This window comes from Helianthus annuus, chromosome 15, assembly GCF_002127325.2.
Source record: "Helianthus annuus cultivar XRQ/B chromosome 15, HanXRQr2.0-SUNRISE, whole genome shotgun sequence".
NCBI classification, from domain to species: domain Eukaryota; kingdom Viridiplantae; phylum Streptophyta; class Magnoliopsida; order Asterales; family Asteraceae; genus Helianthus; species Helianthus annuus.
In genome coordinates, this window is record NC_035447.2 from 76,498,562 (window position 1) to 76,515,901 (window position 17,340).

Sequence of the window (17,340 nt, forward strand, 5' to 3'; positions counted from 1 at the left end):
CCATGGAAATGTTAAGATTCTTACAAATCCTAGTTGTTTATGTGGAAATCGGTCAGATCTAAGCTATTCACGGTTGAATGAGGCCAAAGTATGATGTTCTTCAAGAACACCATGATGACATCACCCAAGAACACTTAGATCTTGGTGATTTCACAGTTAGAATTCAAGTTTTGAAAGATAGAAAGGTGTAGACTCAGGTAATGATCAAAAACGTACAAGAGTTAGAGTGAAAACTTACTAGAGTTGAGAGAAATCTGAGAAAAGGTGAAGAACAAGGCTGGTTCGGTCAGAGCTTTCCAAAAATAGAAAGGGTGATAATGACAGGGCTATTTATAGGCCTCCCAAAGAGGAAAGTGTCAACCGATTGGCCAGGATCTCCGATCGAATGGCCTGCTCGATCGGCCAGGAAAGTGCTTGCCGATCGGCTGGCCTGTTCGATCAGGATGCTTCATGTTCGATCAGCAACCCTTTTCGAATGTTTCGCGACGGTTTTCGATATTTCGATTTCGATGGACGATGATACGAATACGATAGAGTTCCTAGTCAAATTACTTTCAGTCCCAACTACTATATCTAACATACCATCATCTATAAGTCACGTTTCGATGTCGGTTCCGATTGAGTTTGATTGCTTTTCGAGTTTCGATTGATTCGATTGAATACCACAGAACATAAAGTAAACATGCATAAGTAACACATAAGGCACACACACACGTAAGTATTACCACACCAGTTTCGCATAGTTCGAGTCTCGAGTTCAATTGATTGATTTGATTAACTTGATTATTGATTGATTAACTTTATCGCATTGTTACTTCCTATTATTCACAGTTGTAAATCGGTCGCATTGATTAAACATTCGATCATTTTATTTAGACAACACTTACTCCACATAATACAAAAAAATCAAAAGAAACATTAACAGTCAAAGAAGTTAAAGTTGACTTGGACTTTGACTTTGACTTTGACATTCGAAAACACGGGGTGTTACAGCCTCCCCTTGTTTAGGGAATTTCGTCCCGAAATTAGGCGCGAAGCTGCACATCACCGTGAGTCATTCTACCAATTTGATGCTTCAGATCTATTTAAACAACTGTGGGTACTTGTAGAATCTCAGGACCGGTTAGTTGCGAATGACCGATCTCGTGCCACACAATAGGCGATCGACATCTCCTTCCATACAAAGCTTCGAAGGGTGCCATTTGAATGCTGGCATGATAGCTGTTATTGTACGAGAATTCGACTAGTGGCAGGTGTTTGTTCCAACTACCACCAAAGTCTATGACACACGCTCGGAGCATGTCTTCAAGAGTACGGATCGTTCTTTCAGTCTGTCCGTCGGTTTATGGATGGAATGCAGTACTCAGATTAAGCGACGTACCGAGAGCCGCTTGAAAAGTTTCCCACAATCGAGATGTAAACCGAGCATCACGGTCAGAGATGATATCGCGAGGCGTACCATGATTACAAAGGATCTCGTCGGTGTAGATTTGGGCTAGTCATTCCACCTTGTAGTCTTCTCGTATTGGCAAAAAGTGGGCTGATTTTGTTAGACGATCAACTATAACCCAAATACTGTCGTGACCTGATGGCATGGGCGGGAGTTTTGTTATGAAATCCATAGCTATACTCTCCCACTTCCATATAGGTATCGACGGTTGTTCGAGTAAGCCAGAAGGTCTTTGATGTTCAGCCTTGACTCTTGCGCAAGTTAAGCAACTTCCAACGTAAAGAGCGATATCACGTTTCATACCCGTCCACCAGTACTTGTAACGCAGGTCCTGGTACATCTTGTCAACACCGGGATGAATGGAGTATCGGGATTTGTGGGCTTCGTTCATGATAATCTTTCGCAAATCGGTCCGCTTAGGGATCCAAATTCTAGCCAGATAATAGAATATCCCATCTGATTTACTTACTAACTGAGCTCCATCGTGGTAGATCCTCTCTCTCTTCAATGTACGCTCGTTAAAGCAAGCATGTTGAGCTTCGCGAATAAGGGCTTCGAGGTTATGCTGGGCTTGAACGTTTCGGTTACTGAGCACGTAACTCTTTCTGCTGAGCGCGTCGGCAACAACATTCGCTTTGCCTGGGTGATAACGAATCTCACAGTCGTAATCGTTGAGGAGTTCTACCCATCGGCGTTGACGCATATTAAGTTCCCTTTGATTGAAGATATGTTGTAAAATCCTGTGATCAGTGTAGATTGTACACTTAGTGCCATACAGATAGTGTCGCCAAATCTTTAATGCAAAGACAACCGCGCCTAGCTCGAGGTCATGGGTTGTATAGTTCTTCTCGTAGATCTTGAGCGGTCGAGATGCGTAAGCTATAACCTTGTCTCGCTGCATGAGGACACAACCAAGACCAAGGTTGGAAGCATCACAGTAGACAATGAAATCGTTGCTTCCGTCGGGCAGCGTAAGAATCGGAGCAGTGCACAGCATGTGCTTGAGGGTTTGCAAAGCAGACTCTTGTGCGGTTCCCCAGACAAAAGGCTTATCTTTATGAGTAAGAGCGGTAAGCGGCACAGCGATTTTGGAGAATCCTTCAATAAATCGTCGGTAATAGCCCGCTAGTCCGAGAAAAGAACGAACTTCAGACGGGTTCTTAGGCGTAATCCAACTCTTGACGGCTTCAATCTTCGCGGGATCGACGTGTATTCCCTGACTATTCACGATGTGACCCAGAAACTGAACCTCTTCTAGCCAGAATTCACACTTGCAGAACTTGGCGTAGAGTTGGTTCCCCTGAAGTAACTCGAGAACCAAACGTAGATGTTGCGCGTGTTCGGCTTTCGATTTGGAATAGATCAAGACATCGTCAATGAACACGATGACAAAACGGTCTAAGAAAGGCTTACACACGCGATTCATCAGATCCATAAAGACCGCGGGTGCGTTAGTTAAACCAAAAGGCATAACAACGAATTCATTGTGGCCATACCGGGTTCGGAAAGCGGTTTTGGGGATGTCTTCCTCTTGAATCCGCAATTGATGATAGCCTGAACGTAAATCGATCTTCGAGAAACACTTGGCACCTTGCAGCTGATCAAATAAGTCGTCGATTCGAGGCAAAGGGTATCGATTCTTAATGGTTAGCTTATTCAATTCCCTATAATCGATGCACATCCGGAACGACCCGTCCTTCTTTTTGACGAAAAGGACTGGCGCGCCCCAAGGAGAGGTGCTTGGGCGAATAAAGCCTTTTTCGAGCAATTCCTGGAGTTGGTTCGAGAGTTCCCGCATTTTGGATGGAGCGAGTCGATACGGAGCTTTGGCAACGGGGTTAGCTCCAGGAATGAGGTCAATACGAAAGTCGATATCACGACTTGGCGGTAGTCCGGGGAGATCGTCAGGGAACACCTGAGGAAACTCACGGACCACTGGAACATCTTTGACTCCAACTTTCTTTTTCTTTTCCTTCTCCGCTACTACTGTCACACCCCAACCGATGGCGGAATCATCGGGGCGCGGCACTGAGCGAAACAGATTGTTCAAAGAAATTCCATAACAACTATTATTACCGAATAGTTTAAATATCACGTCCCATACCGAGACCCATAAGATAAATTTAGTTATTACAGACATAGATATCCTTTAAACAAAACATGTTCCGACAACTCAGATTTAAACACATGAATATAAATTGTCTTGGTTTCTAGACTCTTTCCTAGCCTCGATTTCACAGCAGAGGAAGCAAGTAAGCATTCTAAACACCTGTCACATACGTTAAAATAAGGTCAATACATATAATGTAAAGGTGAGCATAAAAGTTTGATAATAGCATATAGAGTTCGAATAGTTTACGCATAACCAGCACGTACACAGAGGGAAATGATGCACGTTAATTATCGACATGGAACTATCAATACCAACGACTGCGGGTTGACTGTCCGAGACAGTTCGCAATACATGATCACCACCGTAAATCATGCAAGTAATTATCCTTAACAATCCCCGTGTGAACGGGTGCTGAGTCCAAACTATAGTACTACGTTGCTAAGGCAGGTAGACAGTATTCCACGTGTAAACATAACAACAAGCATACATTTAATCACGTAACACATGCAATCGGTTAGCGTTTAAATAGTTTGAATAGTGTGTTCGATTGTGATTTTGATAGGTAACGTATGTAACACCCAAAAGTGCTAAAGCAAAAAGGGTTCGAGTATACTCACAGTGATTGATTATGGATTGAAGGGAGCGTTGAGAGTAGGGTTAGCCTGAATAGTTCGATAACACAACAATGAGTAACGTGGAAATGCGAACAATTGTGGATGGATCGAATAGGCTGGTCGATCGAACGGCAGGTTCGATCGAACGGTCTGTTCGATCGGCTGGTATATCCGATTGGACAGTCCTGTTCGATCGGCTGGTAGGCTCGATCGGTTGGGCCATTCGAGTGGATTGTTTCTTCCTCTGGTGTGTTTGTGTTTGAGGATTTGAACTTTTGAAGTTTTTGTTGTAGTATATGAGAACACTAAAATGTCCTTACCTTTCAGGTCGATCGATCGAACGGTCCGTTCGATTGGCCGGCTTACCCGATCGACTGGGAACTTTTGAAGTGGTTCTCAACAGGATGTCGCTCGATCGAACAGGCTGTTCGATCGACTGGCATTCCCTACTACGAACGAGTTGTGAAAACGATTAAGTGTTGAAGTATAGTATCTCATGATCCGAACAGTAATGTTTACCAATCGAGTAGCGTATTCGATCGAACATCACTTCGTCAATAGCATACTTCATAAAATTTGAAAAGTGTGGAACCATGTGCTAGCCGATCGGCTGGCCCGGCCGATCGGCTGGTACGTCCGATCGGCTGGGCTGTTTGGAACAGCCTAGCCGTTCGGCCAGCATTTCTGACCTGGTCGGCCTTTCGTCTAACACTTGGTTGTTTGTTCGCTTGTTGCCATCTCGAGGTAGTTTGATAACGAGTTGAACTATGATATCCTCCGTTCCTGCTCGTTTCTTCGGCTCGGACAGGAATCACCCAAGTCCGGCCAGTGAACGGTTCGGAACGTCAGTTTAGAGTTTAACCCATCGTCGGTGAACCTTGTATATAGAATCCGAATCTTGAACCTCTTAACTGTTAGGATGATTAGTTAGCCGGTTCAAGCTCCGTTTCTACCGGTTTAAGGTTTCGAGTGTAAAAGTTTGAAGAATGTTGGAAATTATTCATAAAAATGTTAAGATTTGTAAGAATCTTAGTTTGTTTATGTGGAAATCTGTCAGATCTAAGCTATTCATGGTTGAATGAGGCCAAAGTTTGGTGTTCTTGAAGAACACTATGATGACATCACCCAAGAACACTTAGATCTTGATGATTTCACGGTTAGAAATCGAGTTTTGAAAGATAGAAAGGTGTAGTCGTGTAGAACCATGAAATGATCAAAATCGTACAAGAATTAGAGTGAAAACTCACCAGAGTTGAGAGAAATCTGAGAAAAGGTGAAGAAGAAGGCTGGTTCGGTCAGAGCTTTCCAAAAATGGAAAGTGTGACAATGACAGCCCTATTTATAGGCTCCAAAAGGGGAAAGTGGCAGCCGATCGGCCAGGAGCTCCGATCGAATGGGCTGCTCGATCAGGATGCCTCCTGTTCGATCCGCGACCCACTTTGAGTATTTCGCGACGATTTTCAATGTTTCGATTTTGATGGACGATGATACGAATACGATAGAGTTCCTAGTTAAATTACTTTCAGTCCCAATCAGTATATCTACATACAAGCATCTACATTTCACGTTTCGATGTCGGTTTCGATTGAGTTCAATTGCTTTTCGAGTTTTGATTCGACCTTCGATTGATTCGCTTGAATACCACACCAAACATATAAATAAACACGCACAAGTAACACGTAAGGCACACAAACGTATAATAACACCAAAGTTTGCATAATTCGAGTCTCGAGTTTGATTGATGATTCGATTAGCTTGATTATTGGTTGATTAACTTTATCGCATTGTTACTTCCTACTATTCACAGTCGTAATTCGGTCGCATTGATTGAACATTCGATCATTTCATTTATACAACACTTACTCCACATAATACAAAAGCAAAAAGAACATTAGTAGTCAAAGAAGTCAAAGTAGACTTGGACTTTGACTTTGACATTCGAAAACACGGGGTGTTACAGCCTCCCTTTGTTTAGGGAATTTCGTCCCGAAATTAGGTCGAAGGCTACACAACACCGTGATTTACCAATTTGATGCTTCAGATCTATTTATTTAAACAACTGCGGGTACTTGGCCTTTATGTCGCTTTCAAGTTCCCAAGTGAACTCCGCGCCTCGTTTGCCTTCCCATCGGACCTTCACGATCGGGATGCGAGAGCGCATGAGTTGCTTGGTTTGGCGATCCATGATTTCGACAGGCTTTTCCACGAAGTGTAACGTTTCGTTGACCTGAAGATCGTCGAGTGGTACGATTAGATCATGATCAGCAAGGCATTTTCGGATGTTAGAGACGTGGAAAGTCGGATGGACGTTACTGAGTTCCTCCAGTAGTTCGAGTTTGTAGGCGACTTTTCCGATCCTTTCCAGAATCCTAAAAGGTCCAACATATCGAGGCGCGAGTTTCCCTTTCTTGCCGAATCGGACTACACCCTTCCAAGGTGATACCTTTAGGAGTACGTAGTCACCAACTTCAAATTCCAGGGGCTTGCGTCTTCTATCGGCGTAACTTTTTTGTCTGTTCCGAGCTTTCACCAAGTTGTCTCGAATCTGGTGGATTTTGTCAGTCGTTTCTTGTAGAATCTCGGGACCGGTTGGTTGCGAGTGACCGATCTCGTGCCACACAATAGGCGATCGACATCTTCTACCATACAAAGCCGCGAAAGGTGCCATTTGGATGCTGGCATGATAGCTGTTATTCAACGAGAATTCCACCAATGGCAGGTGTTTGTTCCAACTACCGCCAAAATCTATGACACACGCTCGGAGCATGTCTTCAAGAGTACGGATCGTTCTTTCAGTCTGTCCGTCGGTTTGAGGATGGAATGCAGTACTCAGATTAAGCGACATACCAAGGGCCGCTTGAAACGTTTCCCACAATCGCGAAGTGAACCGAGCGTCACGATCTGAAATGATGTCACGAGGCGTACCATGATTACAAATGATCTCGTCGGTGTAGATTTGGGCTAGTCGCTCCACCTTGTAGTCTTCTCGTATTGGCAAAAAGTGGGCTGATTTCGTTAGACGATCGACTATGACCCAAATACTGTCGTGACCTGATGGCGTGGGCGGGAGTTTTGTTATGAAATCCATAGCTATACTCTCCCACTTCCATATAGGTATTGGCGGTTGTTCGAGTAAGCCAGAAGGTCTTTGATGTTCAGCCTTGACTCTTACGCAAGTTAAACAACTTCCAACGTATAGGGCAATATCTCGTTTCATGCCCGGCCACCAGTACTTGTAGCGTAGGTCCTGGTACATCTTATCTGCGCCGGGATGAATAGAATACCGGGATTTGTGGGCTTCGTTCATGATAATCTTTCGCAAATCGGTCCGCTTAGGGATCCAAATTCGATCCAGATAATAGAATATCCCATCAGGTTTGCTTACTAACTGAGCTCCATCGTGATAGATCCTCTTTCTCTTCAATGTACGCTCGTTAAAGCAAGCATGTTGAGCTTCACGAATAAGGGTTTCGAGGTTGTGCTGGGCTTGGATGTTTCGGGTACTGAGCACGTAACTCTTTCTGCTGAGCGCGTCGGCAACCACATTCGCCTTGCCTGGGTGATAACGAATCTCACAGTCGTAATCGTTGAGAAGTTCTACTCATCGGCGTTGACGCATATTAAGCTCTCTTTGATTAAAGATGTGTTGTAAATTCCTGTGATCAGTGTAGATTGTACACCTAGTGCCATACAGGTAGTGTCGCCAAATCTTCAATGCAAAGACAACCGCGCCTAGCTCGAGGTCATGGGTTGTGTAGTTCTTCTCGTGGATCTTGAGCTGACGAGATGCGTAGGCTATAACCTTGTCTCGCTGCATGAGGACACAGCCGAGACCAAGGTTAGAAGCATCACAGTAGACAATGGAATTGTCGCTTCCGTCGGGCAGCGTAAGAATCGGAGCGTTGCACAGCATATGCTTGAGGGTTTGGAAGGCAGTCTCTTGTGCGTTTCCCACACAAAAGGCTTGTCCTTATGGGTAAGAGCGGTAAACGGCACAACGATCTTGGAGAATCCTTCAATGAATCGTCGATAATAGCCCGCTAGTCCGAGAAAAGAACGAACTTCTGACGGGTTCTTAGGCGTAATCCAGCTTTTGACAGCTTCAATCTTCGCAGGATCGACATGGATACCCTGACTATTCACGATGTGACCCAGAAACTGAACCTCCTCCAACCAGAATTCGCACTTGGAGAACTTGGCATAGAGTTGGTTCCCTTGGAGTAACTCGAGAACCAAACGTAGATGTTGCGTGTGTTCGGCTTTCGATTTGGAATAAATCAAGACATCGTCGATGAACACGATGACGAAATGGTCAAGATAAGGCTTACACACGCGATTCATAAGGTCCATAAAAACCGCGGGTGCATTGGTTAGACCAAAGGGCATAACAACAAATTCGTAATGGCCATAACGGGTTCGAAAAGTGGTTTTAGGAATGTCTTCCTCTTGAATCCGTAGCTGATGATATCCTGAACGCAGATCGATCTTAGAGAAGCATGCTGCACCTTGTAGCTGATCAAACAAATCGTCGATTCGAGGCAAGGGGTATCGGTTCTTGATGGTTAGCTTATTCAATTCCCGATAGTCGATGCACATCCGGAACGATCCATCCTTCTTTTTGACGAAGAGGACTGGCGCGCCCCAAGGAGAGGTGCTTGGGCGAATGAAGCCTTTTTCGAGTAATTCCTGGAGTTGGTTCGAGAGTTCCCTCATTTTGGAAGGTGCGAGTCGGTAAGGGGCTTTGGCAACGGGGTTAGCTCCAGGAATGAGGTCGATGTGGAAGTCGATATCACGACTTGGTGGTAGTCCGGGAAGATCATCAGGGAACACCTGAGGAAATTCACGAACCACTGGAACGTCTTTGACTTCGACTTTCCTTTTCTTTTCCTTCTCCGCTACTACAATGTTGGCCAAGAAGGCTCGGTATTCCTTGCGGAGATACTTGCTGGCTTGAGTACAAGACATGAGCTTGAGACCTTTCGACGTTGTTTCACCGTACACACACAATAGATCACCATTCGTGAGCGAGAATCGAATCATCTTTTCGAAGCACACAACTTCGGCATGGTTTTCACGAAGAAAGTCCATGCCTATTATGATGTCAAAGCTTCCGAGTTGCATTGGAATAAGGTCGATTGGGAAAATGTGATTGTTGAGTTCGAGAGTACAATCACGGAGTACTGAACTAACGGCAATAGTTCTTCCCGTAGCGACTTCGACTTCGAATGACGAGGACAGATAAGAGCGCTTACGACTAAGGAGCTTCTCGAATTCAAACGACACAAAGCAGTTATCGGCTCCAGTATCAAACAAACATGATGCATAAATACCATTCACACGGAACGTACCATTAACCACGTTGTTATCCGCCTGAGCCTGACGGGCATTGATGTTGAAGGTTCGGGCATGGGCTGCTTGCTGCTGTTGCTGAGGCTGCTGTTGTGGTTGTTGCTGCTGGGGCTCTTGCTTAACCACCCTGTTCGGGCACCTGTTTGCAAAGTGGTTAGGGTCACCACATGCAAAGCATACTCGAGCGTTGGCTGCGGGGGCTTGAGCTGCTTGTTGGCCTTGAGGGGCGGGAAGTAGAGCTTGGTTGACAGTAGCTTGAACTGGGGCTTGACGGGGACCATAGCGACAGTTCGCAGTGAAATGACCGTAAAGGTTGCAGTGAGCGCAAAAACGACAGGGTAGACCCACCGGATGATGGTACGAGCATGTCGGGCAGAGTGGGTGAGGGCCTGTGTATGCACGCTTTGCTGGCGGTGCATTGATCACTGGAGCTGAGCGAGGGTGTTGTTACTGCTGAGCTGGTACAGCTTGTAGAGGAGTGGCGGTTGTCGCGGCAGCACAGCTCTTGTTGCTGGAGCTGTTGTTGTTGTGCTTCTTCTTTCTTCTTGATGACTTGGAGGATTGAGCAGATGAGTCGGTGGGTGCTGCAGTGGCTTGGTGCGGAGACATGGTTTGCTTATCCCAGAAACCAGACTTTACCCGCTTGTCATTAATCTCAGCGGCGAGTAGGTAGGTTTCTTCGATCGTTGCTGGCTTGGCGGCGTGAACAAAGTCGGCTACACAGTCGGGTAGAGCTCGAATGTACTTCTTGATGGCTTGATCTGAGGTCTTGACTTGATCGGGACATATGATGCTAAGCTGCTTGAAGCGAGCGGTGAGAGCAGCGTTGTCTCCATCCTTCTGCTTGATTCCCCAGAACTCGTCCTACAGCTTTTGGCGTTCATGAGGAGGGCAGAATTCGTCGATCATAATTGCCTTCAACTCCTCCCATGTTAGCTCGTAAGCTGCATCATTTTCGCGCTTGTTTCGTTCGGCCGTCCACCAGTCTAGAGCACGGGACTGGAAGACGTCTGTAGCATTGAGAGTGCGGAGATGTTTAGGACATCCGCTCTGGCGCAGAGTGACTTCGACTGAGTCGAACCAGTGAAACATGGCTGTAGGACCATCTTTGCCAGTGAACTCTTTTGGTCCGCATGCTTTGAACTGCTTGAAGCTGAAAGCAGCCTTGCTTGAATCCTTAGGGTTTTCAGCTCGGGATTCTTCCGACGTTTTGCTGGCATTTTCATACACCTCACTCACGGCTTTCGCCACTTGCTTGGAGATGATAGCATCGAGGCGTCGGTCTCTCTTTTCTTGGCGAGTAAGTGGGGTTCGGTGTTCGGACGACAACATGGTCTGCATTAGACATCGTCACGAGACTCAACACAACGAAATCGAATCTCGCCTCACACGTCTACTATTATCTAAAGCTTAGAATCACGTCGAAGCACATATCACGTAAACACTTAAGCACATAACCACAAATGCACGTAAGCACAGAAGCACATAAGCACAGAGTCACATAAACACAAAAGCACGTAAACAAGTAGAGCACAGAAGCACATAGTCATGAAAGGCACATACGTATTCAATCACAGAGGTAGTCAGAAAACAGAAACCTATTCTTCAAAGCTCGCATGTCGTTCGAATGGCGTGTCGAATAGTATCGTATTAGCCTAACTTAGTCGTATAGCATAATATAGTATGATATCGTCTAGAGTTGCGACAACTGGATGTCGAATTGAGATAGAACAACAATTGCGAGTCGTGTGTGTCGATTGAAATGATAGCAAAATCGAGTAACATCCCAAAATATAAACACAAAAACAGAGACAACACACACAAACACATAAAAGTCAACGAGTCATCAGAGTACACGGTTGCGGTTCTCAGAATCGAAGCACATAAAATCGAGAGACAGATTGTCTGCGGCTACTAGACATCGACTACCCAAGGCAACTCGACTATTCACAGTAGACTTGTCATCATTTTCGACTCTAGAGGTCGTGTTTCTGCCTCGATTCTTGGGCATTCCACACACGTTCCCTAGGTCATACTTGTGAGTTCAGGTCGTTGGAGTCCGTCGAATGCCTTGGTGGGATGGAATAATACTCGGAACAAACTGCCAAGGTTAGGGTTTCACCCCTGGCTTAGCAATTTCTTCCTTGTTTTAGAAAAAAATTGAGGAGATTATTCATCAAAATATGGATTTCACTCCTGATTTGGTATAATCTCCCTTGTTTGTTGGTGAAAATAATGAGATAAGCATGAATAAATGAATGTAAGTCAGGTAATTTGGTCAGGAGTTTGCCGCTTTCACACCTATTCCCAACCAAATCGCTGAACTTTAATTGGAAATCCGGGTGCAGTGATAGTGAAGAATGGCAGGATAAAGCACATAAACTGAGTCTGTTGGTTCCTAACTATAGTCTAGGTCTCTAAGACAGCGACCCGGACTAGGTCGTGTCTAACCTAATTCCCTATAGTTATGGCTCTGATACCAATCTGTCACACCCCAACCGATGGCGGAATCATCGGGGCGCGTCACTGAGCGAAACAGATTGTTCAAAGAAATTCCATAACAACTATTATTACCGAATAGTTTAAATATCACGTCCCATACCGTGACCCGTAAGATAAATTTAGTTATTATAGACATAAATATCCTTTAAACAAAACATGTTCCGACAACTCAGATTTAAACACATGAATATAAATGGTCTTGGTTTCTAGACTCTTTCCTAGCCTCGATTTCACAGCAGAGGAAGCAAGTAAGCATTCTAAACACCTGTCACATACGTTAAAATAAGGTCAATACATATAATGTAAAGGTGAGCATACAAGTTTGATAATAGCATATAGAGTTCGAATAGTTTACGCATAACCAGCACGTACACAGAGGGAAATGATGCACGTTAATTATCGACATGGACCTATCAATACCAACGACTGCGGGTTGACTGTCCGAGACAGATCGCAATACATGGTCACCACCGTAAATCATGTAAGTAATTGTCCTTAACAACCCCCGTGTGAACGGGTGCTGAGTCCAAACTATAGTACTACGTTGCTAAGGCAGGTAGACAACATTCCACGTGTAAACATAACAACAAGCATACATTTAATCACGTAATACATGCAATCTGTTAGCGTTTAAATAGTTTGAATAGTGTGTTCGATTGTGATTTTGATAGGTAATGTATGTAACACCCAAAAGTGCTAAAGCAAAAAGGGTTCGAGTATACTCATAGTGATTGATTATGGATTGAAGGGAGCGTTGAGAGTAGGGTTAGCCTGAATAGTTCGATAACACAACAATGAGTAACGTGGAAATGCGAACAATTGTGGATGGATCGAATAGGCTGGTCGATCGAACGGCAGGTTCGATCGAACGGTCTGTTCGATCGGCTGGTATATCCGATTGGACAGTCCTGTTCAATCGGCCGGTAGGCACGATCGGCTGGGCCATTCGAGTGGATTGTTTCTTCCTCTGGTGTGTTTGTGTTTGAGGATTTGAACTTTTGAAGTTTTCGTTGTAGTATATGAGAACACTAAAATGTCCTTACCTTTCAGGTCGATCGATCGAACGGTCCATTCGATCGGCCGGCTTACCCGATCGGCTGGGAACTTTTGAAGTGGTTCTCAACAGGATGTCGCTCGATCGAATAGGCTGTTCGATCGGCTGGCATTCCCTACTACGAACGAGTTGTGAAAACGATTAAGTGTTGAAGCATAGTATCTCATGATCCGAACAATAATGTTTACCAATCGAGTAGCGTATTCGATCGAACATCACTTCGTCAATAGCATACTTCATAAAATTTGAAAAGTGTGGAACCATGTGCTAGCCGATCGGCTGGCCCGGCCGATCGGCTGGTACGTCCGATCGGCTGGGCTGTTTGGAACAGCCTAGCCGTTCGGCCAGCATTTCTGACCTGGTCGGCCTTTCGTCTAACACTTGGCTGTTTGTTCGCTTGTTGCCATCTCGAGGTAGTTTGATAACGAGTTGAACTATGATATCCTCCGTTCCTGCTCGTTTCTTCGGCTCGGACAGGAATCACCCAAGTCCGGCCGGTGAACGGTTCGGAACGTCGGTTTAGAGTTTAACCCATCGTCGATGAACCTTGTATATAGAATCCGAATCTTGAACCTCTTAACTGTTAGGATGATTAGTTAGCCGGTTCAAGCTCCGTTTCTACCGGTTTAAGGTTTCGAGTGTAAAAGTTTGAAGAATGTTGGAAATTATTCATAAAAATGTTAAGATTTGTAAGAATCTTAGTTTGTTTATGTGGAAATCTGTCAGATCTAAGCTATTCATGGTTGAATGAGGCCAAAGTTTGGTGTTCCTGAAGAACACTATGATGACATCACCCAAGAACACTTAGATCTTGATGATTTCACGGTTAGAAATCGAGTTTTGAAAGATAGAAAGGTGTAGAACCATGAAATGATCAAAATCGTACAAGAATTAGAGTGAAAACTTACCGGAGTTGAGAGAAATCTGAGAAAAAGTGAAGAAGAAGGCTGGTTCGGTCAGAGCTTTCCAAAAATGGAAAGTGTGACAATGACAACCCTATTTATAGGCTCCAAAATGGAAAGTGGCAGCCGATCGGCCAGGAGCTCCGATCGAATGGGCTGCTCGATCGGCTAGGAAGATGCTAGCCGATCGGCTGGCCTGTTCGATCAGGATGCCTCCTGTTCGATCCGCGACCCACTTTGAGTATTTCGCGACGATTTTCGATGTTTCGATTTCGATGGACGATGATACGAATACGATAGAGTTCCTAGTTAAATTACTTTCAGTCCCAATCACTATATCTACATACAAGCATCTACATTTCACGTTTCGATGTCGGTTTCGATTGAGTTCGATTGCTTTTCGAGTTTTGATTCGACCTTCGATTGATTCGCTTGAATACCACACCAAACATCTAAATAAACATGCACAAGTAACACGTAAGGCACACACACACGTATAATAAAACCAAAGTTCGCATAATTCGAGTCTCGAGTTTGATTGATGATTCGATTAGCTTGATTATTGATTGATTGACTTTATCGCATTGTTACTTCCTACTATTCACAGTCGTAATTCGGTCGCATTGATTGAACATTCGATCATTTCATTTATACAACACTTACTCCACATAATACAAAAGCAAAAAGAACATTAGTAGTCAAAGTTGACTTGGACTTTGACTTTGACTTTGACTTTGACATTCGAAAACACGGGGTGTTACAACTACAATGTTGGCCAAGAAGGCTCGGTATTCCTTGCGGAGATACTTGCTGGCTTGAATACACGACATAAGCTTGAGACCTTTCGACGCTGTTTCACCGTATACACATAACAAATCACCATTTGCGAGCGAGAATCGAATCATCTTTTCAATGCACACAACTTCAGCATGGTTCTCGCGAAGAAAGTCCATGCCTACTATGATGTCAAAACTTCCGAGTTGCATCGGAATAAGGTCGATTGGAAAGATGTGATTGGTGAGCTCGAAAGTACAATCACGAAGAACAGAGTTAACTGCGACAGTTCTTCCAGTAGCGACTTCGACTTCGAACGACGAGGACAGATAAGAGCGCTTACGACTAAGGAGCTTCTCGAATTCAAATGACACAAAGCAGTTATCGGCTCCAGTGTCAAACAAACATGATGCATAAATACCATTCACAAGGAACATACCATTAACCACGTTGTTATCCGCCTGAGCCTGACGGGCATTGATGTTGAAGTTTCGGGCATGGGCTGCTTGCTACTGTTGCTGAGGCTGCTGTTGTTGCTGCTGGGGCTCTTGCTTAACCACCCTGTTCCGGCATCTGTTTGCAAAGTGGTTAGGGTCACCACATGCAAAGCAGACTCGAGCATTGACTGCAGGTTCTTGAGCTGCTTGTTGGCCTTGAGGGGCGGGGAGCAGAGCTTGATTGACTATAGCTTGCACTGGGGCTTGACGGGGACCATAGCGACAGTTCGCAGTGAAATGACCGTAGAGGTTGCAGTGAGTGAAAAAACGACAGGCTAGACCCACTGGATGATGATACGAGCATGTCGGGCAGAGCGGGTGAGGGCCTGTGTATGCACGCTTCGCTGGCGGTGCATTGATCACTGGAGCTGAGCAGTGGTGTTGTTGCTGCTAAGCTGGTACAACTTGTAGAGGAGCAGCAGTTGTTGCGGCAGCACAACTCTTGTTGTTGGAGCTATTGTTGTTTTGCTTCTTCTTTCTTCTTGTTGACTTGGAGGGTTGAGCAGATGAGTCGGTGGGTGCTGCGGTGGCTTGGTGCAGAGACTTGGTATGCTTATCCCAAAAACCAGACTTCACTCGCTTGTCATTGATCTCAGCGGCGAGTAGGTAAGTCTCTTCAATCGTTGCTGGCTTGGCAGCGTGAACAAAGTCGGCTACATAGTCGGGCAGAGCTCGAATGTACTTCTTGATGGTTTGATCTGGGGTCTTGACCTGATCGGGACATATGATGTCGAGCTGCTTGAAGAGAGCAGTGAGAGCAGCGTTGTCTCCATCCTTCTGCTTGATGGTCCAAAACTCTTCCTCCAGCTTTTGGCGTTCATGGGGAGGGCAGAATTCGTCGATCATAATTGCCTTCAACTCCTCCCATGTTAGCTCGTAAGCTGCGTCATTTCCGCGCTTGTTTCGTTTGGCCGTCCACCAGTCTAGAGCACGGGACTGGAAGACGCCAGTAGCATTGAGTGTGCGGAGATTCTCAGGACAGCCGCTTTGGCGCAGAGTGACTTCAACCAAGTCAAACCAGTGGAACATGGCGTTAGGGCCATCTTCTCCGGTGAACTCTTTGGGTCCGCATGCTTTGAACTGCTTGAAGCTGAAAGCAGCCTTGCTAGCATCTTTGGGTGCGTTTGTTCGCGATTCCTCAGACGACTTGCTGGCGTTTTCATAAACGTTGCTCACAGCCTTTGCTACGCTTTTGGCGATGATGGCGGCGAGACGCTTATCTCTCTTCTCCTGACGAGTCAGGTGGTATCGGGAGCCAGACGACGACATGGTCTGCAATAGACATCGTCACAGGACTCAACACAACGAAGTCGAATCTCACCTCACACGTCTAGACTACTAAAGCTTAGGAACACGTCGGAACTCATATCACATAAACACATAGGCACATAACCACAGATGCACGTAAACACAGAAGCACATAAGCAATCAGAGCATGGAAACACATAAACACAGGAGCACATAAGCACATAGGCATTTAACCACAGATGCAGTCAGAATACAGAAACCTATTATTCAAAGCTCGCGTGTCGTTCGTATATAGCATGTAGAGTAGTATCGTATAATCGTATAGCATGTTAAGTGTAGTATGGCATAATCGCATATCGTAGCATAGTATTGTCTAGAATTTCAGCGACCTGTTAGCGTGTTGAGATAGAATAGCAATGCGAGTCGTGTGTGTTGATCGAAATGGCAGCAAAATCGAATAATATCCAGAATGTAAACACATAAACAGATAAAGCACACAGAAACACGTAAAATCAATGAGTCATCAGAGTACACGGCTGCGGTTCTCAGAATCAAAACGCATAAAATCGAGAGGTAGATTGTTTGCGGCTACTAGACATCGACTACCCAAAGCAATCCGACTATTCGCAGTGGACTTTCGACTTCGAGGGTCGTGTTTCTGCCTCGATTCTTGGGCATTCCACACGCGTCCCCTAGGTCATACTTGTGAGTTCAGGTCGTTGGAGTCCGTCGAAGCTTTGGTGAGAGGAAACATGTCCGGAATAAATTGCCAAGGTTATGGTTTCACCCCCGGCTTAGCAATTTCTTCCTTGTTTTTAGAAAATCTAAAGAGAATTT